We start from the raw sequence: 26315 nt of genomic DNA on the forward strand, positions 1-26315 counted from the left end.
TTCTTGTCAGCTCTCAAGGGACAAGACAACTCTCAAGGTTGCGTTTCCAACAGAGAAACCTTTAAATCGAGTGAAAAATGGCAGGCAAAAGCTGCTGCTGACTATCACTAACAGTACACTGTGGAGAATTAAGAGTCTCCACCTGCAAAGTATGCCCAGGCTGACCAGGATTTCAGCAGCATTAAAAAAAAAATCACTTGCAAGAGTAGGTCCTGAAATGTGAAAACTTTTTAAGGGTCTTATGAATACATATGAATGTATCTGACTCAAAATATATCATTTATTTTTAAAAAAATCTGAACTCAAATGGAAAAAAACAGCTGAGCCACACATTAAAAAACAACATACTGTCTATATGAGCAGCCAGAAAAAAAATTGATGTTTATTTGCGTCACCATCAAAAGTCTAAATTCAATCCTCAAATTATTGCTCTACATCCCAGCTGTTACGCACCTTCTCTCCTTATTGCTTAGGCCAGGATCAGAAGCAACAATGCTAAAATAAATTATTTTCAACCTGGATGAAAAAAACATGAAGCTCTGGAAATCTGTCAAGGAAAGATCCATCCTCATAAAAATTCTAGCTCAGTTTTTCTACCAAGAGATCTGACTATAACTCATAATTCCCCACGTTTATTTCATTTGGGTTTGAAAACTTTTTCTTCTCTTGTCTATTCAATCTAAATGGCAAATATAGGTGCAATCATGTTTCTATAACAAGATAAAGACTCAGTAATTAAAAGAAAAAACACTATAGCACTTGTGAAAGAGAATCAGTCCAGGAATAAAGACAAAAGGCAAGAGAATTGTGGGTGCGCTGAAACTGACCTACTGCATTTACAGGTCAAGTTTTCAGAACTAGCCTCCAAAACTGCATGCATTTGCTGTTATGCACATAATCAGGTACTTGTGCATTCAGATCAGCCTGTCAGATGCAGGCAGCCTGCAGCTGGACAAAAGGTCAGTTCACAGTATGTTCAGTTTTAGGGATCAGTTCAAAAATACGGACTAGAATTATCAGGGGGAGGGGGCATGGCAGGAGGAAAACAGCAGAGAGTGGCTGTTTATCCTCAAGGCCTTAACATTAGTAAATATTTCATAAACATGAATCAACCTATTCCCATAGCATCATTAAAAATAGTGGCAATCATCATCTCTACTTTACAGAAAAGTAGCAGAAGCAAAATATATTAAGAAACTTGCTTAATGCTGAAGTTGGCAGAAGCAGGAGGAGTATACCCAGATGCTTCTGAAGTTGTCCATTGCATTATCCATCCTTCTTGGTCCTTTCATGCAAAGGTGAACTAATAGAGCCCCAGGCCCTACTGCTTTCTCACATCAAGGACATAACTGTCTGATATCTCCTGCTGCTCCCAGGACACTTCCACACTGCTCCTAGAACAGCAGAAGGTCTGGGACTTTGCTTGATGTTTTAGTATGTTCAGCCTTCGCTTCTTTCAAAAAAATGTCGGGCTAACTAGTGGGCAACGTGGGACCTGGCCATTATATTGCATCAGCTACTGGAGTTTAGCTAGCATAGGGAAGTTTTGCAATAACTGCATTTTAGACATGACTGTTGTCAGTTACAGTCTTGGGGTATTTGCAACAACAAATTGGAAAAGCAGACTATTTATCAGCATGCTGCTGAATTTCTGTAAAATGTAGAGACCCTTGTTACAAACTGGAGAAAAATACGTCCTCCTCTCCTAAGGAGCAAACTCTAAAACCTTCAATTAATTGAGGAGGGATGCTTGATCTGCTCTCCCTTTTTAGCCTTGCATTCATAATGTGTTTTTTCTTTAGCTACTTCTGTTCTTACTGTTCCCTCCATGTTATTCTCCCCATAAATATATCTCATAGCACAACATATCACACTCCTGATATCAAGAGTGCAATATGAAAAGTAACACATCCAGAATACATAGCCAAGCCACCAAATATGTTACATTTTAATTATTATTAATCCTAATTGGAAATGTAAAGAACAGTAACTTTTAGACTCATATGCTAAGCATGAGCAGCCCTTCTCCCAGAGGTGTCAGGTATAGCAGTTCTGTACAGTACTCCTTGTTCTTGTGCATCTCAAGAATGGAATCCCCGTAGCATCAACCATGAGCGTTGTCCTTGCCACTGTGAGCTTTCCCAAATAGATCAATATAATGATTTTTCTCCCCTTCAGTGTCTACCTGCCACTGCTCTTCAACCTCTCTTTTAAATGAGCAGTAGAACTGCCTGTTAAAGCTTCCTTTTAAGAAACAAAATCACTTGTTATTTTCAAGCCGTTATGACTGCAAAGTACTGTTGAAAGCTCATACTGAAGATGCACTTGTAGGTGAACAGCTGACATAAAAGTCCATCCTAAGCAGAAGTACCTACATGTTGGATTTCTCTCTCAAAGAAGGGGTCATAATTAACATCTACCCATCCTGACCACTAAAATCATTTTCTGCAGCGCTTGCCTGACAGGCTGCATAACAAATGATTGTAGTAAGAACTTTCTGGAGCGTACTTTGGGATTTCATTCACTACTGCTTGGCAAGAAGTTTGTAGGCTGTTACAGAAGCAGCTACTGCTGCCTCACACTCAAGGAATGAAAGGAAGAGGTGGCAAGGACAGGCAGCACTGAGTTAATTTTTTCTGATAAGCATCTTTAATTTATCCACTGTATCTAAAAATTCTAGGTGCAAAGTGAGGTTCTGAAGAGGAGATTATACTAACAAATGCTTCATTTATTCCTCAACCAAGCTTTCTTTTTCTAGCTGCTATGAAAGACTAGCAAAACCAGACACAATTTGCAGTAAAATAGCTGGGGAATGTTTTCTCAAATTAAATGAGTGAGGGCAGTCTCAGAGACATAGGTTATGAAAACATTTCGTGACTGTGCATGTGACAAAAAAAGTATGTGCTCCAAGCCAAACTTGCACTGCATTGCTCTTTTGTCACATCAGATGTTTTCATACAAAAACATAGACTGTCCATATATTCACCACATCTGGTGTCCCAGTTTGGGTTTCTAGTGAAAACACACAAGAATGTGACAAACTTTGATTGATTAGCTAAAATGAGTGACAGTTTCCTAAGTGCCTAAACCTGATAGAACGTACGAGCACAGAAGAAACTGAAACGTAGGTGTCAGTCGAGTGCAGTAATGGCTCACACTAATTTTCATCAGAAGATCCAACCTTCACATCCTGTTCACATACATGCTTAAAGCTGAGCTCTAGGTTATTCCAGAAAATTGTCAGAGCCTGACTTTTATTAAAGCTCACTTTTGGCTGACAAAACACTTGACACTTTCAGAGAAAATGCCTATAATGTAATACAGTGTGAAAACGTTAACCAGTAGGCAGTGAGTAATCTTTAAAAATATATATACTGTTTGGAAACTAATGTAATCTTCATAATATCAGTAAGAAATAGCACGTTAAATATGCAGAGAGAAAAGCATACTGAATATCTTTGGGGCAAGGACCTCCAAGGTGCCCCCCTCATTGTACCGAGTTTATTTGGTTCAACAAAGCAGACCTGGAATATCTGGGAAACAGCAGCAACATCTGAAATTATATCTATAATTTAGACATAAAAACAGGAAGTATTTTTATAGGTCTGTCCATTCTAAAATAGGCCTGTTTCATGGAAAAAGCTATGTATATTTTTCCAAGTAAAAAAACAAGGCCAATTTCTTCTTATATTTTCTTAAGTGTTGCTAGAAGATGTTGGCAGCATGTTCTCCCTTTCTGGCAGGACCGAGGGTGAAGAATGAAGGTTCACTCCTCAAGAGTGTGAAAGAGATGTTCATTTTTTCTGTTAAAAAAATGAGACCCTTAAAATGAAATTAGAGATGGGCAGAAAAGGTTTTATAAGATTTCCCTTAAAAAAAGATTTCTAGTTTGAAGTGAGTTGAAAGCATCAGAGAACGAGCATGCCCAAAATATCCAGCAGCCTCTTGGTTACTCAATTCCTTAGGAAAAGCTTCAGATCACGTATCTGCCCTGCCCAGTTTGGGAGGACCTTCAGTACTAGTCTCCATCTTCACAGGTAAGTACCAGACTATTGACTACCCTGAAGTATGTGTCTCATTTGACATGCAGTTGCATGCAGAATGTGGAATATCTCTCTCAAAGCTCAGAAAATAAGACAAATTCAAATTTTTGGGTTTTTTGTGAAATCCATATTTTCTAATGTAAAATCACTTCTATACAATTTCTGTGAGTCTAACCTGTCTAGACTAGCTCTCTTTTGGCATTGTGCTCATCCATTTTCCACATCCAACCATCCATTCTTTAACACTGCAACTTGATCACCTATACTATAAAGTTATCAGAATTGTTTCAGCAAGAATTGTCCCAAATAATGCCTATGAACAGGATCAACATAGAGCTTTCATGAGGCCATCGGGTTTGAACAGTTTCCTAGTAGGGCTGTTGGCTGTTCTCACCCAAGTTCTCTGGCCTCAGTTCCAGAACATTTAATTTACTAGGATAGATGTAGCCATAAGGGCTAGATTCACTCCTGTCTCAAAACATAACACAATCAATCAAAGGAAATTAGGAGATTGATTCCTAATTGATTAAATTAATTTACCTGCCACAGCCTTGACACTGATAAGTTAAAGCAGCTGAATTTACCACAGTTGGGCTCAATCTCTAGGAAACCACAGATCAGTAGATAATTACTAGCACTCTCCCCACTCAGAGAGAGGAGATGGGCACCATAGACTTTTCTTCACTGAGCAAGCTCTTAGCTGGCTAGCTGTAGTTCATACCTAAAGTTGAATATCATTCAAGTGGCATCATACAGAAGTTAACAAACTGGTGTCAAAAATGTACATCATGATTATTACACAAATTCAAAACATCTTATAGCCTTTATATTAGCACTACTCAGACTGCGGATACATCTCATTTTCTTTTTTTTTTTTAAAAAAAAGCAGAAGCAACATGCTCAAACCTAAATACTTGCAAAATTCACTGAGTGTTTGAAATCCAGACATACATTCATTTCCACACTTTACAGATGTTCCCTCTCTATATCACAGTAATGCAACAGGCCTGACTGTTGGATGGTTTAGGTGCTCACATTCACATTTTGCACTTGAGCCCAAATTTCAGTCTTTTATGCATATACTTTGCTGCCTCTCAAATCTTCCTGCAAATGACATATCCCAAGCAGCTGGCTATGTAATTGCATAAACCAAGCATACACCAACTCATCAGCTGGAAACAACCAGATCTCCTTATGTTCCTCCTTTGCACTAGTTGATCACAGGCTGACTAAGACACCAACATTATGCAGCCAACAAAAAAAGCAAACGTAATCCTAAAATGCACTCCTGTCAGATATCCCAGGATATATTAACATCATTGCTCCAAATACTCAAGACTTTCATTTGGAATACTGCGTACCATTCTAGTCATGTATTTCAGGAGATATTAATTCAAAACAGAAGATATGATTAGAACTACTACTGGGATGGTCAGGAAAAGAAAGGACCTCTTTATACAAGGCTGCAATTATGTGGCTTGTTAAGCTTAATTAAAAAGTAAGGGTCAGTAGTGGGAAAAGGTCTATACACATATCAGAAGAGAAGAGCAGAGGGAGAGAAAATGCAAGGAAAAATTATTTAACCTGCATGACAATACAGGAGTAAGAACAAATGGGATTAACTGACCAAAAAGAAAGTCAGGCTGAAAGCAAGGTTTCTAACCACCATAGCAGTGTGTTTAAGAGCAATCTTCAGATTAGGACAGCAAGAACACAAACCTTCAAATAAATTTGATGCAAAAAGCCTCTTTCTAGAGCAGGCCTCATCAGTTCATTAGCACATTCACACATCAGTATCTGAGGGAGCCCATGACTAGCCCTGAAGACACACAAAAGCATCCCTTATAGCCCATGTGTTTCTCACTCTGACACCATTTTTTAAGGGTTACCATTTTAATAGCCAAGCTCATTAGCTCTCAAGTCCTAAAAATGCATCAAAAGTTTCCTATCAGATATTGAAAGTCGTGCAAAAATAAGAGATGGAATCCTACATAAATATATATAGTGAATAGAAATGTTATTTTTGGACTATGGATATATACAGCAGAAATAAATTGATTTAGGGAGAAAAAAACAAAGATAACTTTTTTCCTCCTGCTCTTCAGTGAGCAGTTGAGGTTCAAATGACTAAGCAAACACAGGTTTTGAGCTGATAAACCAAGCTACATCTCAAATTGCTCTGCCATCAGTGCTTACTTAGTTAACACCAATTAAGCAACCAGGGGAAAGCAGGATTGAGCACACAGGGAGATATGACCAACTTGACAAAACACTTTCAGTAAGATGGGCTTTTTTTGCCAGCATACTAGTGCTTTTTGGGTACTGCCCTCCTTCTCCCCCCACTCCCTGCAGTTAAAGGCATACCATACTTAAGTCAAAATTTCACCATTAAAGGTTCCCCTCGACCATGCACCTTTTAATAGCTTTCCTCTAGTGTACACATTTTTATCCCTCTTATTGATCTACCCATAACAATTTGATACCTTGGATACTTTTAATTTTCTAACTTTGTTCTTTTAGCATCTCTCTCAGGGACTTTTAAGTGTTTAGTTCAATACTCAAACAGCAACAACACACACTGAATCTTCAACTATTGAGATTTTCCCCTCTGAATACAAAGCCAACGCTAATATGATGATTTTTAGAGTAGAATGCACTCTGCAGAGTCTTCTACTGTGAATGTCTCTCCCACTGACATCAATAGAGGTTATGCACCGATAAAATCAAAGTCTGTTTAAGGCCTTTATGTGCACAAAGTTCCTTAAAATTGATTGCACTTAACATGATGCTTAGGGTACAAGTGTCATTATCAGAGAGCTTGCAGGGAAAATATCTTATTGGTTGACCCAATGTATTGAAATGTATAGAAATGTGAAGATTTTTCATTTTTAAATAGAACGGCCATTCATTTCCATACAGCAACTAGAAAATACTGACAAAGTTCTCCTTCTTGAAACATAGTAATTCAGTTCACTACATAACAAAATATAAAACAAATACCTATATGCATATAAAATATACAATTCCTACTGGAAACAAATGCACAGAAGAAACAGAAAAGTTGCCTTAAGCTTTGCAAAAGGCAGAGAAGGCACTGTCCATAGCAACTCTGCTGCTCAAGATCCTGGAAAAAAAATGGCAGCTTTATGGGGAGCTTTGCCTGTCCAGTCAGCACACAGGACATCTAATCCCATCACTTAAGCTTGATTCAAGATAAATGAGAAAAAATATCTTTTAACCTTCTTCAACTGATAGCATTAAATATAGGCTGAATTCAGGGGCAGGAGGGCATAGTACTGCTGGTTCTGTAAAGATTTCACTGTTTCCCCTTACTTCCTAAATGTCTAACAAAAGCTATGCTAGTGCACAGATATGAAGCATAAAGCATTTGTGCATTGCTATTTGTGCTACACACACAGACAAATGAAAACCTATGCACAGCTTTTAGACAGTCACGCATGCAGGAAAAGTGCCACGAGTTTGGTCCAATGAAGTTTAAAACAAGGCAATAAGCTTATGCTAATCAGTGCTACAAGATTAACAGTAGAAAATTAGATGAGACACTACAGCAGTGAGCAACTCCCTTCTCCCCCCCCCCCCCCATAAATTATTCAACCCAAGAGCAGAATTTTTGTTGTTTACCGAAAAGCCTGACACTACAAGGGTAAATTCCTGCAGCACAGAGGGTAGCTTTGAAGGTGTTTGCTCAGACATCTGACACAGGACACCCATTTAGTGTGTCACCTGCCACACTAAACATACACAGCTTCTCAGCGCTTTCTGCTTCTCTATGTGCTAATAGGCCCTGCTGCCTCATGGCCACCTCATATAACTCTGTCCAGAATTTACCTTTCTGCTACCAAGTTCTAGATATGACTTGCATCATGCTCTCACAGAGCTTCCACAGAACTACACTGACCCTAGAACCACAATTTGGTACAGAAACCTTTAGGCAGAAAGGGCTACAGGTAGCCAAAGCAGCTCAGGGTTGGGGGGGAGGTAATTTCTTCTTCAAAAACAAAGTTTGAATTTATACCTCAAGGATGAAGGGTTGTAAATCCAACTCTATCTTCTCTTTTAGTGGATGCCTGCCACTAATTATTTGCTTCTGTGTAATCATAACTTCCACTCTACTTTCCATGGGGTAAGCTCAGACCACCCTATCCTCTAGCGCCTAGCCCAAAGGCCACACAAACAGAAAGCCTTTTCTATCTTGCCACTTTACCTGTTCCACTCCACTTCTCCTCGGTCTTCTCACACCTTCTCCAGAACAGCTTCTGCCACACTCCTCTGCTAAACCAGACTACCTCAGCTGCAGCTTCTTTTATAGGAGCTGTTCCTAAAATGGCTGGGTGGGTCACAGCTGGCAGAGATAACGGGGCTTCTCCTTAACCCTTTCTTCTCCACTGGTGTGGAGGGTGCCCTCACAAGACCCCAAAACCAATCCCAAAAGTGGCGCTGGGCCTCCCAACAAGTTCATGTCAGGAAATCAGGCATTTCAGCCCAGCAAAGCATTTAAACATGTGTCATCTCTTTGGTTCACCCCACAGTATTTTTACAGAAGTAGATTATATGATCTCTGATCTCAGGCTCAATCTCTATTTAATAAAGTCCCTGATCTCATAGCAGATAAACTAGCAAAGGTGAGAGGAAGGTGCTAATGAGGGAGGGAGTGCCTCCTTTGTCATGCTGCTGGTAACAGCTGGTCAAACCAGAGCCTTCTGGGAGGGATCCGCCACAAGTCACAAACCTTTGTTACATCCTAGCTGGGCTAGGAACGGGAATTTGGGGGAATTTCTAAGTGCTTTCTTCAGTGAGGGCATAGAAGAGCATCTTCCCCGAGGCAACACCACGCTGCTGTTAACAATTACTCTTAATGATTTCCTACTATTTGCCTAGCAGTCAGGTTCTGCTATTTCTGTCCAAGAAATTCTGGAGAGCAACATGTATACGACTGCAAGCCAGCACACCACTAACCAGCCTCACACATGTGGGCAAGCTGGTGTTACCAGTGCAGCAGGGGTGTGCAGCCTCTGCACGAGGCCCCATGCACGTGGGACGCAAGGTGCAGGGCATGCCCTCCCTGGCATGCTCTGGTTTGAGCCCGTTGCTGCCAGGAAGCAGCCTGCCAAAGCAGGTGCTGAGCTGGAAAGTGTTAACAGTTCCCCCGTACTCTGTTCCCTACCAACACTGCCTCTTTTGATGAATTAAATACAGCTGAGGAATCCTACACTTAAAATTCATTACCCATATCTAAATCACCTGTGGTTAAATCAAGACATCTTGGTAAATTTTCAGAGATTAGAGACAATCTTTTGATGGCAGTCTTCTAGAGGTACAAATACACTATAATAAAGCTGTAGGCAGCACTCTGATAAGTGTGTCAGTTATTGGTTTATTTACAGAAATGATTTCCTTTGTTTTATAACCTATGCATTTGTGCTTGCATGTGCTTCTGGCTTAACTTTCTGAAGTGCTAGAATACAAGTCTTAATCCCAAAGCACATGCTTTCCCTTGTAGAATAGCTTCCTAGTAATTAAATACTATTTTATAACCACAGTGGAAGAAGGTATATAACTGATGATTTATATCAGGGCAGCAAAGATAAGAACTCAGACAAGGCAGTATCTTTCAGGGACCGTGGCCCTCTGCACAGGAAGAACATACGCAGCCTGCCGTGCTGGAGACAGGACAGCACGTCACATCGACAAGCTCTGCGTTTAGAAAAAATTATTAGATGATTATATTCCTAAGCATGGAATAACTCCAGATATTCAGGCTACAGCATATATGATAAAGAGTGGTGGCTGACTGGTTTTCCCATGACTAACTCAAAGCTAAGAAAAAAGGGAAAGTCCTAAAGCCTCTCCTTGGAAACTGAGTCAGAGCTTTTCACTGATTTTCCATAGTTCATGGCTCAGCCAGTCTAAAAAAAATAAAAGGAGTATCATGCAATTTCAAGCACCTGGCTGATTTCAATAAATCCAGCTAGGAAAAGCAAAACACGTACTGCGAAAAGTAGTGGTGACATTTTTGCTGACATCCTGATCTCTGTCTCTAAGCATTTATACCTTGATCATTACTGATAGCCTGGGTGATTTTCTGTGCTAACTTCAACATTTTCACACAAATGGCAAATTTAAATAGACAATGCCTTTTCACTGGAGCTACCACAAAAAGCAAATTGTGAGAGTTTCCAATTTTACTGGAAATAGGCTGCCTTCTAGGAACAGGATACAGTCAAAGAATGATATTTGCTATTTGCAAGATACAGAATGTCCAAAGGCAGTGGATATGCTACAGCCCTGCTTGTATTCATGTTTAGACAATGACTGTGGCAGACTTCTTACAAACAGTTTTAATACTCTTAATACTTTAACAGTATAACGTGCATGTTATATATGTTAAAATTATACCTATAATTAATATAGCATAAAGGAGTCTAAGAAAATACATAGTTTTAACATTCCAGTGATGGACTAGATTGTATTCTCTAACATCTTATATCATCATACAGGCAATGAATGGCTATTAAGCATGTATAAAATTATATATAGTATCTCTCCTTTAACAGTTAAATAAACCTTTCTCCAACATTACTGCTAGAATTTCTAAGGACCTATGAAGCTATTTGATATGGACATGGTGCTGTTTTTATCAGAAATTGTAAAATACTTATGCAACAATGTGTTTAGAAATTAACTGGTTTTTAGCAAATTTAGTGCTATAATAGTGAGCTTGTCAACACTCTTAGTTCTCTGATGGCTATTTGTATTTAATTTTCTACCTGCTACAATAGAAAGATTTATAGGCTATAACAAGGAACTGGATTTCTCAGCAGGGTTTGTCACAGTGCTTTGTTAACATAGCTCACAGTTTGTCAAGCAGCTAAGGTTACTCTTCATTCTTTTCAATTAAAAAAAAAAAGTAACCAAAATAACTTTCCTTCCAAATTCCTGGCTGCCCCAAATGCTAAAAGCCAATGATGTGTAGAAAAAAAAAAATCCCTCATAACTCCTTGCCTGATAAATGATAGGGAAAGTTTGACAGATCAGAACGATACGAAGCAGCCTAAAACATTTGGCACGATGTGTGTCTGGCATACAGAGACTGCCTGTCAAATGCCTATGACTCCATACAGCAGCTAGGGACCCTATGGAGCAGCAGATGGACCATTAAGGTAGTATTAATGTAGATGCCATCAGTTTTCAGTTCTGACTGGGACATACTCTTTAGAACTATGAGCAGCTGCTGCCATTTATTGTGACAGCTTCCTGCTAACTTTTGCCAACTGGCACAATCTGACTCTTTGTACCTGAGCTATTAAATGTGTGACTTCCACCATTTCATTCCTCCAGAGAACTCTTTTAATAATCCTCTAAAGAAGGAATGAGGCATTTATCACCAAAGTGAATACACATACCATATAGTTCTATTGTCCTTCTATAGTGCTGTAGATTTTACATCAGAAGTAAATACAAGCAAGCTTCCCATGCCTTTGCATAGTCCCTGAAATAGGCAAAACTGGTGAGTTCTTAAACTGTAGTTAAATACATTGCATTTCAACTATTGTTTTAGGTTGCTGGCTCACCCTGAAATCTTCACTCTTTAATGAGCGGTACAGAAAAAAAAATTGGGTGTATTTCACTGAGGGGCTATACTAACACCCAGAAAGGAAAACACTTTCCTTTTAACTACAGTTCTTTGCATCAGTGAGCATAGGTCAATATTACAATTATAAAGGGATTTTTTTGAACACCTGCTGGTCTACTTAATATCTAAACATTCCTTTTGTGGCAAGCAAAGCTGTCCATTCTAGTAATGTCTTCACTGCAGAGCAGGAACAATGCATTATAAATGATAAGTGATCATGTATTTGTTACCGTCTGCACTATAATTTTAGCAAAATATGCAACAATACTACTGGCAGAAAAAAAAACCCCTCTTGTATATGTCTTTGATCCAGCTAGACTTCTAGGGATACATTACATCATTTGATTGTGCCAAACAAGAAAGCTAACAGTACAGCACAGCATAAGGTTTGACATACAATAAGAACTGCAGCTAGTCATTATAAAAAATGGCTGGCAGACATTCATTATGCTGAGCTAACATCTTTTCTGCTTCAAATCTTCCTGCAATCTGACTAATAATGTATGCATTGACTTCTACTGCAGATCTTCATTGCTTGATGCTACACTACTCATGTATACATATATAATCTCCCTAAAAAAATCTAAATGAGCCAAAAAAACTCTAAAAAATAGGCTGTATTCATTTGTGCAATGAAAAGCATGCAGACTATTGAAGTTACAGAGGATGAAAGGGTTGCGCCTGCATATAATGGAAAAAGTATAAATTAAACATAACTAACCGTTAATAGAAATCATTTACCGTTTGTATGAACAGAAAACATTTGAAATAATAGGAGTTTGAGTAAAAACTTTCAGAGGCAAAAACTCCTGCCTATTGGAATGATTTTACTTCACACACAAACGAACTTTTATGTAAGCATACAGAATGCATGCACACATCTCAATTTTTTCTCTATCTGTTTACTTTCCTGCTGTGTTTTAAGAGACCATTAGGAATCCTTAAAATGAAGGTCACCCTAAAATTATCACTCTTCTGATCTCTCTCAGAGTTTAAGCACTTGTTGGCGGTATGCACGTTAATACCAGTCCTAGAAAGTCAGAGGAAATGAAGAAAAACTCAGCTTTAATAGGATTATGCACTTACACTCAGATTTTAACAATTTATTCAACAGTAAATAGCAACATATGCTTAAATCGCAGATAATATAATAGCCCTAAGAATGATGAACTGGGAAAGCATTTAAGTTTAGAAAAGACCTTTAAGTACACTCTCAGCTTCAAGAGCCTGCTCAAGTCCCACTGAAATAAGTGTGCTTATTCCAAAAAAAGGTTAACCGTATGCTTAAGCATTGTTCTAAATTAGAGCTTGTGTGGGAAGGGAAAGAGAAAGGAAGGCAGAGGGAGAGAGGGGAGAGAGTATGGGAGCTTAAATTCTTTCAGTTTATGCACCCAGAATGCATACACATCACAGACACTGTCTTTACCCAGTTAAGAACAAGCTAAATGAAATGGTACCTAACATTCTACCTACTTAAGTTTATTAAATGCCCGTTCCAAGCTTCAGCACTTAATGTAGCAGATAACTCACATGTGTAGCAAACCACCCATGCAGTAGCAGAGCAGTATTTACTGACTTTAGTAACTGTACTTGAAACAGCCCTTCATAAGCAATATTATCCATAATCCACTCATTCTCCCATGAGCCAAGGAAAAATTCCATTTTTTTTCTTTCTGTAGCATGTATAAAAATGCATAAATATAAATATACATATAAGTGAAACTGTAAACAGAGAATGTTTTTCAAGACACCTGGAATGGAGAGCTATCCCTCTGAGACCATGATCATAACTACATGGAGACAGAGGAAGAAAGAATCATTCAGCTCAGGTGGCTCCTAAAACCATGGTCTGCACTGAGAAGTCGCACAGAAAAAAATGGTTCTTCCAGGAATATTGTAGCATAAACTACGTGAGCTGATCCCCTTTTGAAATCTATATAAGTACCCTTCAGGGTAAGAAAATGTGGCACTAAGTGTTTATAAACCTTCTGCAGGTTACACAGATGTAATTTTTGAATTTGATTACTGCAATTTTTATTCCTAACTATAAACTAGGCACAACAGTAGAAGTGACACTTCATATAAGAACTCAGTTCAGGTTTTGAACCCAAATATTAAGTTACTTCCAGGTTATATAATAAGCTCAAATTAAAGAACAAGTTGTTGCTACGAGAAGTAGATGCAGTGGGCTTTCAGATCTAAGAGATAAGGAACTGCCTAATAGACTTTTACATTTTGGAATTTCTAGACAACTTTCCTCCAGCAAAAACGAAAGTGTTTGAATCCAGTTTTGACTGCAACTCTTTCTTTCCAAACAGTCGCACCAAGTGAATGTTGCAATAATTACATAGGCTTTAATATTAAGAATAACATTTTTAGCTTATGAATTTAGACAACAGCTAACCACATGCCTCATAATTTGGGGCGGTGGGGGAGAAAGAAGGGGGGGAATTACTGTTGATTTAGGAAACAGCAGTTTTCAAAACTTTAGCTGATTTTCGATTGATTAAGACAATATAGCTTAAAACAACATGTTCTACCCAAAATCCACACTTGGCCTTAAATTTTTGATATATTAAAATACTTAACACTTGTTTCCTTAGTGATGATTTGCATAATTGCTCCATGGAACATGCTGCTATAAAAGACATATTATTTTTGCTTTTTAACAAACTGAACACAAATTTTAGCTTTGACTTTGTTTTTCTGAGATTATCTATTTTGTAGTCTTTAAAATATGCTGGGATTATCATCTCAAGATAATTCCCAATGGAGGAAGTTCACAGTGTAAAATTACCATCACAAGTGGCCTGAATTGACACTCATATCGGCAATTCCCAGCTCAGAAGGCAAGCACTGAACTGTCAGTAGGACACAATGACCTTCTGGCGTTTCAACCTCAAAGGTTGAAATGCACTGGGAAAGCAGCATGCAAAAATGCTGTGATTGTTAAGAAGATAAGAGTGGCTGCACTAGGTCAGACTAAAGAGGTCCGTCTAGACCAGTATCCAGCCTCTGTTGCGGCCCAATAGCAGATGCCATGGGAAAAAGTAAAAGAAACAAGGCAAGTACACGGTGATATTTCCCTCCGTAAACTCTCAAAGCTCTTGGCAGTTACAGCAGAGGAAATATCTGAGATAGAGATTCTCACTGTCTTTGTGTTTAATAGCCCTAGATGAAAATTTCTTTTATGAGTTTCAACAAATTTTGATTTCTACAACATGCTTTGGGAAAAAAAGCTCACTTTTTCATTATATGCTGACATGACATTCACAGCTCTGTCCTTCCTTGCCCACCTCTTTCCCAGGATGGAGAGTCTTCTCAAAACTGCTTACAGTCACATAGCCTGCACTGCCCAGCCCAAACTGTTTTATAAATTCGAAGTCTACCAATAGGGAGCTGATCCAGATGAAAATGAACCCAGCAAATGAATGAATAAATGTAGTTGAAAAAGGACTTAATTACAGATGGATGGGTCCGCTGGTCCAGCTCACCACCAAACCACGTAGGTACAAGCACGAGCACAAATGCAGCATAGAGAACATATGACAAGGGAGGAAAAGTAACAGCCCATGTGTAGAGCAATTCATGTTGATCATGAACATATCTTAGTACATGGTAAAGCACTGCTATTGCATACCACTAGTGCAGGACTCTGCAAGGGTTTCTTTGAGGTATAGAATGAACAGGAAAAGGATAAACCTTAAATTGCCATGACTTTTTGTTGAGGGGTTCTGCATTGACTTGGAGCATGGTTGGTCAGAGAAGAGAGGCAAGACTTCGGTTCTGAGCCAGGGAAAGGCAAAGTACTCCTGGGTCCAATGGAAAATGACGGCGTCCACCAACATCTAGGATCAGCTCCGTACTGCCATATGGAATGCTTGGAATATAAACTTCCTAATGCAAATAATAAGTAATATGTTCTACTTTTGTCCCATCCTCTAGAAACAATTGAATGCCTCATCTTTTATTTCTACCCCCACCCCCCAAATACAGTTCAAAGACTTACAGGTGCTTTAAAAAAATACCTGCTTTTCATCAATGTGCATATTTTACCAGTTTCAAAAGCATATTAATATCCTTTGTGACTTCAGTTAAAGTAAACAGAAATAATTGGAAAGGTGACAGATAAATTATTAGAAGACAGTATTTAGGATTTGCAATACAAACTAAGCACAAAAGAAGGAAAGGCATTCTTCACAGATAAATAATTTAAAAAGAAGGTAACACTTTTACCTCACTAGGAATGATTTTCTTTTATTTTTTTAAGAAGACTGTGCGCTTATTTTGTCCTAAGCTACACAGACAACTATTTACTATGGTCTAGATTTTAACTGAAAATATTACAAAGGTTAATATGTCAAATACAGAAATAACTGACTTTACCCATTATTAACGCAATGCATGTTTCTCTGTAAACCATACCTTATACCAGGCTGGTACTTATCTCTGTATTAATCCTTGTACATTAGTTCAGACAAATGCAATTATGCTAAGGTAGCTATTTCAAACAAGATCCAAACTGGGACTACACATTTTGTTAAAATCTTAAGGTTTTTTGTTTACTTAAAATGTTACTTTTCTCCTTAGAAATACTTTTCTGCTTCCCAAATGTTGACTACCAAACCACTTTTTATAATTTTTTCTTTATCAATTAAATGGGCACAGGGAAAAACTGTGGAAGCAGATGCATGAAATAAACCTTAATAAATAGTAACAACTAAGACCGAGTACTTTGGTGCCAATATCAACACATATTCAATTGGAAAAGGTTCATATTAAGAAATTTGTAATTTACCATTACAAAAGTAGGCTTCCAGCTCATGTTGTTACCTGAAATTGTCCACTCCTTCAAAGCAGGAACAGTATTTTCTGAAGGCCATAGCTGTCGACATATTTGATGATGACAGAAGGCACAGAAACACCTGGAACAAATAAATAAAATGCATTTTTTTGCCTGAGGTAAAACATCCTATCTCATACTATGAAAGGCTTTTACATGAATGCGGACATCATAATGCACATGAATTTGGACATCAGAATGTCCCATATTACATATATTATCTCAATGCTGACTCTGCTCATCAATTCTGTTTGTTGTCAGAGGCTGTATTCCAAAAACAAAGACATGAGAAAATGCAGAACTGTGTGACACCTTGGTGGAGTAAAAGGCATGTCACATACCTGCAGCTTCTGCTGTAGAATGCCACCAAGCTGTGCCATGTCAGCGCTAGCTTGTGCAATACCACAGTTCAAAGAAGTTGGGTGACATGCCTGCCTTCCACTTCAAAGACACGTATACTGCATGGCAAAAATTGCTGCAAGCCCCTTCTCATGTTTTGGATCAGCATTTTATATTTGGGGTTTCATTCCTTCTCCCACATGGTGCTAATAAATGAAGGAAAATTGTTTCCATTTTACACACCCTGAAAGCATCAGATTTCAAAAGATAGTGTTAGAACTGTCATATTGCATGTATGTGCCTTTTGGACTATTCAAACTGAGCTTCGCTTTTACATTTCACAGTGCTGATCTGGCACTTTTGAGAACACACTTTCTTTAAGTACTATTGAACATGCGCATGCAAGATTGTGTGTCATGAGTAGATATACAGATTTTTATTTGTGGAAACACATTACAGAGATTAGCCAAAATCCAAGAGGCAATGGAGCAGATCTTCTACTGGTAAAATTAGTAAAGCTGCACTAAAGGCAAAAAAGCAATATTGATGAACAGGAGTTGAGTATCTCAAATGTTTCTTTGCAAATGTGTTTGCTGAAAAACTCACAAGCGATACCAATTCTAAAATAGTACAAAACTGAGAAGAACAAAACGTGAGCAAGTTTTCTTTTCACTTATATATACCATATGGGTCAAAACAATGCTAAACTGGATTTAAGAGCTGTCACCATGTACTTATATAATATATCGATGCAGAAATGACTTACACAAATAGAATAACATAAAAGCCAGTGAGCAAGACTAGCTCTCTAGAGAGCAAGAATGTATAAAGTTAGGAAAATATCAGCATAGCCCATGCAAACAAACATAATCTCATCCCACCATCATCTGCAGAAAAGTTAAAATGTAGGCATGGAATCAGATGAGACTTATTAACGTAAAGTTTGTCCCAGAGAGTTTGTTGCCTCCAACCAACTCATTGTTCCTATGAGGAAGATACCTGATCCGAGTGCTCCACGGAGAAGTAAAATGTTGGGGAAGCTTCCTGTAACCTTCTGTTTTTCTCTCAAGATCTTCTGGGGCACAAACACAAAAAGAAAAAGAAAAAAGAAAAAGTCTGGCAAAAAGAAAAAGGTTGATCTTCCCCTATCTCAAGCTACCACTGATGACTCCCTGGTTTTTGTGTAACTCTCAGATTTCCATAAAAAGGCTGAACATCTCACACTCCATATATATCTGCCAAACCTTTAAAAACAGTTAATATTCATTACTTTAAAAAATGCTGTGTAGAATAAATGTGGACTTAGTGAGCCAAGGTATTTCTGAGATGGCAAGATGCATTAATAAAACTACGTGACTGAACATTTCAAATGAATAGCTTTTGCGTGTATAAATGTATTTTCTTCATGTCCACAGAATTTATCTGAAGATGTTGTCAAAAATGACCTTTATGTATCTCACTACAACCAGTCTGATCATCAAGGCTAGTTTTCCAGGATTTCCATAGTGCCAACTGCTGAGCATCAGAATCTCAAACTCATTAGTTTAACGAACAGACAATCTTCATTAACCCTAGCAGTCTTAGAACACCTACCTTCTCCAGAAGCAATACAATCATATCTAGCCACTTGAATATATTCTGTGAGTCAATATGTGAAGCCATGTGATATCATAACAGTATTGAAGCTTTTCTCCATTTTCCTCATATATTCTAGAAAACTGTTACTTTGATTAATTACACCTATAAGTGCTGAGGAAGTTGGCCGGTGTCATTGCGAGGCCACTCTCAATCACCTTTGAAAGCTCATGGTGATCAAGGGAGGTTCCTAAGGACTAGAAGAAAGGAAATACCATCCCATCTTCAGGAAGGAAAAGAAGGATCCAGATAATGACAGGCCAGTCAGCCTCACCTCAATCTATGGGAAGGTGATAGAAGTAATTTCCAAACATATTAAGAAAAAGAAGGTGATTGGGAGTAGTAAGAATGGATTTTTGAAGGGGAACTCATGCTTGACCAGCCTGATAGCCTTCTTTGAGGAGATGACTGGCTCAGTGGACGAGGGGAGAGGAATGGATATTGTTTATCTTGACTTTACCAAGGCTTTTGACTGTCTCCCATAACATCCTCATAGACAAACTGATGAAGTATAGGCGAGATAAATCAACACTGAGGCAGACTGAAAACTGGCTGACTCTGCCAAACTCAGAGTTGAGATCAGTGGCACAAAGTCCAGCTGGAGGCCAGTTGCTAGAGATGTACTCCAGTGACTGATACTGGGACCAGTACTGTTTAACATTTTCATTAGTGACATGGATGATGGGACAGAGTGCATCCCCTACAAATATGCAGGCAACATAAAATCGGAGTGACTGATACACCAGGTGGTGGTGCTGCTATTGAGAGGGATCTTGACAGGCTGCAAAAATGGGCTGACAGAAATCTCGTGAAGTTCAGCAACGGGAAATGCCAAGTCCTGCACGTGGGAGGAATAACACCATGCACTAGTACAGCGAAGGGTCAACCAGCTGGAAAGTAGCTTGGCAGAAAAGGACCTGGGGGTCCTGGTGGACAACAAGTTGAAGATGAGCCAGTAGTGTGCCCTTGTGGAAAAAAAAAAAACCACCTACACACTGGGCTGCACTAGGAAGAGCCAGGGGGTTGAGGGAGGTGATCCTTCCCCTCTACTCAGCACTGGTGAGATCCCACGGGGAGTGTTGGGTCCAATTCTGGGCTCCCCAGGACAAGAAAGACATGGATGTACTGGAGTGAGTCCAGTAAAGAGCCACAGAGATGATCAAGGAACTGGAGAATACGAGGAGAGGCTGAGAGGGCTGGGACTGTTCAGCCTGCAGAATAGAAGGCTCAGGGGGATCTTATCAATGTGTTTAAATATCTGAAAGTAGGGTATAAAGAGAATGGGGCCAGACTCTTCTCAGTGGTGCCCAGTGATGAAACAGGAGGCAATGAGCACAAACTGAAATACAGGAAATTACAGTTAAACATAAATAAAAATTCTTTTGCTGTGATGGTGCCCAAAGATGTTCTGGAGTCTCCATCCTTGGAGACTGACTGGATCTGACCGGACCCAGCCCTGGGCAACCTGCTCTAGTTGACCCTACTCTAAGGAGGGGGGTTAGACTAGACGAACTCTAGATGTGCCTTCCAACCTCAGCCATTCAGTGATTCATATCCATTAGATTCTAGGTAATTTGGCCAAATTAGTAGGTGTGAGAGAAGAATCGAGAAATAAGGTGAAGATAAATATCCTTAACTGTGTGATGATAACCTCCTAACCCCCACAAAAATCTTGAATGCACAACACAGGCAAAATACTAGGAATTAGAAATCATACATCAGTAAATGTGCTTTCTAAGCATATTTTACAATAACTAGAAAATCCCAAAATGTTAAGCATAAGTGGGAAGATGTTGCCTTTTACGTAAAATACAAATAGGTTATTACCTATCCAAGCTATGTACAGAAGTTGATTAGTTCTTTTTGTGCAAGACAAATTATTTTGTACAAGTCTTTTTAGGTAGCTACCATCCCATAGGAACCTATGATTAGAGCTTTGTGTTTTATACTAGCAGAAATAAACAGACTCTGCATTTTATTAAGATCTGGCTCTTCAGAAAAGGGTGGATTACCTCAGCTCCTGTTAATAGTTCTGGGTTCAGGTTTTTGAGAATACTTACTACTCACTGGGAATTCTTTCATGGGAATTCTTTCATTCTCCACAACTAGTATGTACTTATAACCTCCCTCAGAAGTTCATAGAAAGCAATAACAGAAAAATGTTAGGGCGTACCAGGGACATTAAATTCTTGGGGTGAACAACATATTTTTAAGTGTGATTGTCAACAGGACTGAAAACATCACTTCAACAGTGGAGAGCATTTTTCTTTGAGTATAGCCTACATGTGTTGCCTTAATAAGTTGCTATCCAGGGTACGACAGAAATGATTAGGCACTACATTTAATTAGACTAACTTTCTTTCAAGCCTACTTTTACTGATACAGCTGAAACAATTAGAGTCACCAAGAGAAATGGGCAGTGTCTTTTCATACCATATTTCCCATAACACTTAAGCTTCCCACTGCAAATCATTAAACAGCCAACAGATGCATTTTGTTTTCCTCTTGCACATGTGCAAGCAATCTTGAAGGGCAAAAGTAACATTAATTCTTGCTCCTATTATAGTTTATCATAATGTCATCACTTGAACTCCAGCCTCAAACTAAATGTTGATTTTTTTAAAGCAATTAATTAGTTAATTTTTCTTACTCTCACTGAGCATCCTTAACTTCATTTGCTAGTACCACTAGTAAGGGGCATTCATCAAAAGATTTTGGGAAAGTGGTTTAAAGTTCACAGTGCAAACAAGACAGTGACAGATTGTTCATAGAAAGTAACACATAAGCCCTAGAGATAATAAGGTGAGGACCTTATGATTATTATCTTCCAGGAAACCACACAAGCTAGTCCTTGCTCTGGATCTGAGGCAAACTGCAAAAAGTTTCCCCCCCGCCCCCACCTCTTTTGTTTCAGCAGTGAAATGCAAAGCAAATATACTTCAGTGTCATGATTTTTTGTTGGCACCTTTCCATAGCCAATTCCATTCATGCAGAAAAGGGATGAAATTCCATCATTCGAGCATGACATCTCAAAATTCAAACTTAATGAGAGCTTTGGCAGCTTCTGTCGAAGGCAGACAGTGATTAACAAAACACTTCAGAGTACAAGGCACAGCAGTGCTCAAAGAAAACAGTGATGATCTCCACTTAATTGTAGAAAAGCCCAAAGCATCTGCCAGCAGAGGAGAGCTCGAGCCATAAGGAGCTATTGCTCAGATAGGCTGTCATCTCCAGAGATCAACAACCATATGCTCAGCTCAAGCGCAAACTCCAAAGAAGTTAATTTTCTGACAAAATACAGGGATAAATATGACATTCAAACAAGTGTGCTCACTCATCCTGAACACACGTTCATCTGCATGTATCAGATTTATGCATCGTTTAAACAGAAGCAAATATAATTTGTTTGGAACACAAACATTACTGTATGAGCACAGGTATAATTAATCTTTGTCCGCTCCACAGGTTCTTGTGTTCTACCGGTTAATGCTTAGAGTAAACTTTTGATGAATGAATGTGATCACTTGTTGCATTCTATCTCACTGCATAAAATATACAGCATCTTCTTTTCTAGATACCTAGAACAAGCATAGTTATTGCCTCCACAGTCACAGCAATAGATTTTTATCTTCAGTGCTATGACAGTATAAGGTTCATTTCTAAATGCCACAGACAGGGATTCTGAATAAACTAAACTGGCAAGCCAGCTTATTTTAAAAAAATGATCATCTAAGCATTCCTAAGAGACAGGAAAAATTTAATTACTCTACAAATATATTAACTCTTTTGTGCTTATTTAGTACCTTACAGTCAGCAAATGGAAATATGTTATTAAAATATATATGGTTGGCAGCAAGAAATTAACAGAAGGGAAAAGGTCAGTCTAAAAGGGGAATGTACTAGGAAAACACATGCTGTTGAATATAAAGTTGAATGTACTTTCAGCTTGTCAAGAAACTTTTTTTTTTAACAATTACCTCAAATGCCCCTCTTCTATAACAAATATAGAATATTCTGACTTTGTTCAAAAAAACTTCCCCACACACATAGGAAACATTCTGTGTACTGACTGAGATGAAATCTTCAGTTAGGTTTAGCTAAAGCAATTCCCACTATAAACTCTCTTAAATGTCAGTACGTCACAAGCATTGCATCTGCATGGCCTCATCTTTTTTTCCTAATTCTGTCCTACACTGATCAGAGAACTACGTTCAAACTCGCAACTTTCAGTCACAGTGACTCGTTCTGGGAGCATGCTTTGGACTCCTTGAAGCAGTAAAACCTGTTGTAAGGTGTAGTTTGGTGAAATAGGATAACAACCAGCCATTTAATACAATATTTTCACAAATTTCATTACTCAGTGTAGGTATACTTCCAAAAAAGATATGCAGAAAGTGTGGGATGGGTAAGTAGCTGAATTCAGCCTCTGCAAAACAGGTGTTTGTTTCCGTAATTGTGAGAGAACCTGAAGCAGCCAGGGTATTGAGGATATCTAAAACCATTTAAGAAAATAAGGGCTGCCCCTTATAGAATATCTACCTGATGCTGAACTGAAAGATTGGTATCAGAAGTATAACAGGAATCCTGCAAATAGTAACAACGTAAAAGCATTATAATCAACATGTGCCCTCAACTGAGTGGAAGTAGAGCCATTGACTACAATCATTAACTGTCTCTTTTCAATATTTTTACTCTTTTGTTGGAATTGATTCTCATGTATACTTCTTGGTAAGCTGCTAACATGCAGCACTATCATAAAGCATACGGAAACATCTGAAGACAGAAAGGAATTCTCCAAACTGCAGCAGGATTTGCAGGAGCAGAGATTTATTCAGCATGAATGAAGAACAGTACCAGAATTCCACACGCTACTTAGGAGCATAGAGACAGAAAATAGTAACGGTTTAAGAAAGTCCTGGTTGGCCAGTGGTGGACAGGTTTAATAATGGGCTTTCATAAACCATGATTCAAGTGCACAGTTCATCCCTCTTCTTTCAGAACATCAACTGCAAAGCGGTCACCTTTCCTCAAGAATTCCCTGAGAGGTACTAATCTTCACTGATAGAAAAATAAAATTATGACTCTATTATTTAGAAAACTGTGCGCTGCATTCTTTATTTTGACTGAAAATAGTATGTTATGTGAGTTTTGTTACACCTTCAACTACAACAAAGACAGAGTTGAATATTATCAATATTTCCCTCATTTTTGAGCAGACTACTTTGTGGAAGAACACCAGCAGAGGAAACAGTACTTAGTAGAGTCACTACAAATAAACAGCTCAGCTGAGAGTATAACAGAGGGCTCTGTTGTGCTATCTCACAGCACAGCCAATAATGTACAAAATGAAAAAACCTCTGCCAAATGCACAGCAAATGCAGACAATGTTGTGCCATTGCTCTCGCTAGACTGTTTGTTATGGGCAGCGCAGTTTGCAAGAAACAGAGCCAAAAAAAATCTGCCACACCCCTGAGCACAACAGCAAACAAACTCTTTGGAATAAGACTGCTCTGGAAAAAAAATAAAAAAAGAAATAAGTTTTAGAACACAGATATTACTGTATTGCCATCACCTATATATTCCTTCAGTAGATTGTGGGATAAGAGAAATTTAATTTATTTACCTTTTAAATGATAGCATATGGTAGTTTTATGAACCAAATCATCTAAAAAATATGTTACATCATTTTCCAATCAAGATAAGTTTTTAAATTATAAAATAACTAGTAGAGTACCAAAAAACCGGTATTGAATAACAATCGATATGATTTGTAAAATAAATGCAGAAATAGTTACGCAGGACCTGATTTAACATAGAACTTCAACATATACTTTATTTTTATGGTGTGGATATTCTAATTAAAGTGAATAGGACTTACCACACGCTTAAAATGATGCATATGCATTTTTTTTTTCCTGAATCAGAACCTTTTGGATTCTGTCAGATTCTTTCAGATTCAGTGACAGAATTTCAGATTCTGTCACTTACATATCCAGTGAAGTTAACCAAATAAGCAATTAGCACCTTACACTGCAAACAGTTCTTGTCTTTCAAATTGCACAATGGTGTCAGAGTCTGACCCTTTAGGGAGAAAATACCATGAAGAGCGCATATATGCCTGCAATACCAAGAAAACAGCAGTATGCAAGCGTTAAAAGAATCATACACATCACTTTAAGTTTGTGCATGCAGTTACCTAGTCTGCCTTTGGAAATGATTCATGAGAAGTCAAGCACCAGGAAGGAAACGCACACTATAGATTTCTAATGGAGTTGGGCTGTACATCCAGACCCATGCTATCTTGGAGCACAGGAGCGGTCCCCTCATTTTTACAGAGATTATGTACATATTTAAGAATCTGTAGAACAAGGGCCTTAAACACAGTTCTGGAAATATGGCCACAAAAGATTACAGTTCTTCCTGACTTTAATAAAAAGACTTCTTATTGTACTGTGCCCTACAGCTTTACAATAAATACGCAGACCTCAACCCTAAGACAAGAGCATGTCCAGCCACATCCAGAATAGCTAGAACAGCCTACAAAAATCACACAGGCAGTAGTCGCAGGGCCCCCGGTGCGTTCCAGAAGCAGTACAGAGGTGACAGGCAAAACCGCTCGTGCCATGGATCATTCCCACAACCATTTCCCCTTGCACCTACAACTGGAAAGCGGGCACATGGAGGAGGAGGAGGAGAGATGACCGGGTAGGGTAAGCACACGTTTAGATCGCAGTAAAGTCTGTGCTAAGGTTAGGATTTCATTTTGGCTGTGGCCTTTTAAAAAGGCTATCTAGAAATTGCGTAAAGTTTTCGGCAATGCCGAATCCTTTACACTTTCCCCCAAACATACATTTGCAAGGAAAAACATGTAACAGACCAAAAACTCTGCTTATTTCACCAGTTCTTTAACCTCTTTTGTTCTAAGAATTTATTTTTTGTTTTAAGAATGAATAGGACCAGAAAACTATTTTACCAAGCTATTTTATTTACTTAGGAGTCAAATTTAGTGTACATTTAGCAATGCACATTTAGTGTACATTTAGCAGTGTACCCCATTTAAGGTGCAGCTTTGCCAGACCCTTTCTTTGGGGAAGATGGGGACAGAGTAAGGATTGGTTAGAAAATACACATCTGTCAGATAAGAAAATTTCTTCTGTCAGATTTCAGTCCCTGAACCAAGTCACTGCAAGGTTCAGAGCCTATGCAAGAAAAGCATACGGCAGAGGCTGGGAAGGATGTGGGAGGAATCCAGTCTGCTCCCTTCAGCAGCAGTTTGTCTAGGTACATCCAACTGCAGCCTTAGAAACATCAGTGAGGTCTCAGAGAGGGTTTCAGATTTTAAAATTGTTGTTTAAAATGTACAGGTTTCTTAACGTTGTAAGGAATATTCCAAGTGTTCTACAGATCCTGCAGCATTCAAATTCCCAGTAAAATATTATATTTAAATTTTTTGTTTAAATATGAATCTTTACTCCTACAGATTCTTGCTCTAAAATATACCTCATTTTGAAAGGTTAATTTCATTATTTTGCTCGACAGGCAATTGATCTTTTCTTATTAAAATGACATCTTTTACTAGCCGTTCTACGCAGCGTTTGGAAGAGATATATAGACTTACAAAGTATTTGCTCGTTGGACAGTCCTTAAGTTCCACATATAGTGTCATTTAAAACATGTAATCTTTAAAAGCTTCTAAAGTCAAAGAGAAGTCCTACTATCAGGTAGCAATGTAGGTAAATAGAAATTGCTCATCAGTAATTTACATGTTACTCCCACCTTACTGCCTGACTTGAACAGTTTA

Source organism: Struthio camelus, chromosome W (genome assembly GCF_040807025.1).
Source record: "Struthio camelus isolate bStrCam1 chromosome W, bStrCam1.hap1, whole genome shotgun sequence".
Lineage (NCBI taxonomy): Eukaryota > Metazoa > Chordata > Aves > Struthioniformes > Struthionidae > Struthio > Struthio camelus.